The sequence below is a fragment of the Bos taurus genome, chromosome 6, assembly GCF_002263795.3.
Source record: "Bos taurus isolate L1 Dominette 01449 registration number 42190680 breed Hereford chromosome 6, ARS-UCD2.0, whole genome shotgun sequence".
Classification (NCBI taxonomy): domain Eukaryota; kingdom Metazoa; phylum Chordata; class Mammalia; order Artiodactyla; family Bovidae; genus Bos; species Bos taurus.
Genome location: NC_037333.1, coordinates 117,393,348 through 117,396,244, shown reverse-complemented (window position 1 = coordinate 117,396,244; position 2,897 = coordinate 117,393,348).

Here is a 2,897-nt window from a genome sequence, read left to right as displayed (position 1 = left end):
CTGCTTCCTCTGCCTTTTCTAAAACCAGCTTGAACATCTGGAAGTTCACTGTTCATGTACTGTTGAAACCTGGCTTGGAGAATTTTGAGCATTACTTTGTTAGAGTGTGAGATGAGTGCAATTGTGCAGTGCTTTGAGCATTCTCTGGCATTGCCTTTCTTTGATATTGGAATGAAAACTGACCTCTTCCAGTCCTGTGGCCACTGCTGAGTTTTCCAAATTTGCTGGCATATCGAGTGCAGCACTTTCACAGCATCATCTTTCAGGATTTGAAATAGCTCAACTGGAATTCCATCACCTCCACTAGCTTTGTTCGTAGTGATGGTTTCTAAGGCCCACTTGACTTCACATTCCAGGATGTCTGGCTCGAGGTGAGTGATCACACCATGGTGGTTATCTGGGACGTGAAGATCTTTTTTGTACAGTTCTTCTGTGTATTCTTGCCACCTCTGCTTAACATCTTCTGCTTCTGTTAGGTCCATACCATTTCTGTCCTTTATTAAGCCCATCTTTGTATGAAATGGTCTCTTGGTATCTGTAACTTTCTTGAAGAGATCTCTAGTGTTTCCCATTCTACTGATTTCCTCTTTCTGTGCAATGATCACTGAGGAAGGCTCTTATCTCTCCTTGCTATTCTTTGGAATTCTGCATTCAAATGGGAATATCTTTCCTTTTCTCCTTTGCCTTTCGTGTCTTTTGTTTTCTCAGCTATTTGTAAGGCCTCCTGGGACAACCTGTCGTGGGGCCCCACCCTAATGACCTCCAACCCTGACTATCCCCAAGGGCCCAGCCCCAGATACCATTCCATGGAGGCTAGAGTTTAATCAGTGGGGAGTCAGTGTTGTTTAAGCCAGCTTGTGGCGCTTTGTGCGGGAACCTAGGCAAGCGACAGAATACAGAGACCTGCCAGGTGTCCCAACAATTCTTTTTCTAATTTTATTTATGTTATTTATTTTTGACCGCACTGGATCTTCATTGCTCTGCACAGGCTTTCTCCAGTTGCAGTGCACAGGCTCCTCATTGCGGTGGCTTCTCTCGCTGCGGAGCACGGGCTCCAGGTGCGTGGGCCGCAGTAGTCGCAGCACACCGGCTTAGTCGCCCCAGAGCATGTGGTTCCCAGACCAGGGATGGAGCCCATGTTCCCTGCGTTGGCAGGCAGGTTCCCATCCTCTGCTCCGCCAGGACGTCCTCTCCCAATGCCTTGTCTTGAGTCCCACTGCAGGCCTTTCTGTTGCTGCTCACGCTTGGGGGCATGTGGGGGTCTGCTCTGCGTCTCTGTGCTATCACTCAGACCCATGCCAGCAAGCTTGAGTGTTGGCCCCAGACTTTGGCTGTTATGGAAAATACTTCTGGAAACATCCTCATCTGCGTGTTTGGATACACACATACACATGCCCACCTGTCTGTTGAAGTAGAACATGCCATATTCACTTCTAGAAGAAAATCCCAAACAGCTTTCCAAAACTTCACACAAAAATAAAGGTTCATACTCCTACCAGCAGTGCAGGAGCCTTACCAAGCCTGGACAGCGTCAGCCTTTCTGGCAAGGGTGCAGAGTGTCCACGTGGCTCTGGCTCTTGCCCTGTGGCATGGCAAGGGAGGCCTGCACCTCATAGGACTTCTGTGCCATCTGCAGCACTTCCTGTGAGGCATGGTTAGATGTCTTGGTCACTTTCTATTAAGACTCCTTTTCTTATTGATTTGCAGGAGTTCTTTATATATTCTGGAGATGGCTCTTCTGTTGGTTACAGTCAGGTCTCAATATTCTCAAAGTCATGCTCTATATGGTCTCCAGGAACTCTGACTCAACTTTCCTGGATCATAGTGTTTTCCCCAACGCGAGCGCACTGTTGCTGGCTTGGCCACACTGACCCCGCGGGCAGCACTATCGTGTGGCCTGGACGGAGCCCGCCTGGCACAGGGGCTCCGCAATGGGGCCCGTCTGGCCTCCTGCATGCAGGTCACTGGGTGCAACAAGCTCTCGGCCGGGGCCACGAAAACCGCAAAGTCACCCCCAGAAGCACGAGAGCGGAGACACGCACCACAGGGGCAGGAAGACGGCTCCTCTGGAAGTGGGGGGAGCACTGCTCCCGAGGTGCCCTCGCTGGCCCCCCAGTGCCGATGGCGCGGACAAGCGGGGCCTTGCGAGCAGGCGGGCTCGCAGAGACAGGACCTGGGAATGTTGGGAGGGGCCCCGTCTGCACCCTCCCCTCACCTGGCTGGCCCTCCAGCCACTCGGTGGTGAGCGATCTTCTGTGTTTCCCTCTCGGCCAGTCATCAGCCTCTGCCTTCTGGGGAGGGCCTCTGCATCCTGCTTGAGCACTGCCCACACCGAGGCCGAGAAGTGGCCAAGACCCAGGAAGAGGGCAGTGGGCGGGAGGCACGGTGCATATCGCCAGATGGCCGACACGTGACCGGGTCAGTGTGGGGCTGGGCCTGCACAGGTTCGGGGTAATCTGAAGTCGATGGGACCCTAACTCAAAAAAGGCAAAATCAATTTGATAACATTAGAAACATACTTATTTAGAATGTGAAGAAAAAATCACAAGAAATTAAACATGAAAAAAATCAAGAAATGGCACAAAACATCACAAAATCTAGAGAAAGACAACTGTTACTCATAACTGCCTGCTACCCCACTGTGATTCTTCTCTCATCCATGGTTTAAAAGTGTTTGGGGCTGCACTGACAGCTTACAGGATCTCAGTTGTCCAACCAGGGATTGAGCCCAGGCCCTGGGCAGTGAAAGCTCTGGATCCTAACCACTGGACCACCAGGGAATTCCCTCAGCTGCATTTTCTTATTGTCTCTCTTTATAACAGTATCATAGTCCAGGGAGAAAAGAGAGAGATAATTTCGTCCCTCTGGCATAACTGATCAGAAAACAGTGAGGGCCA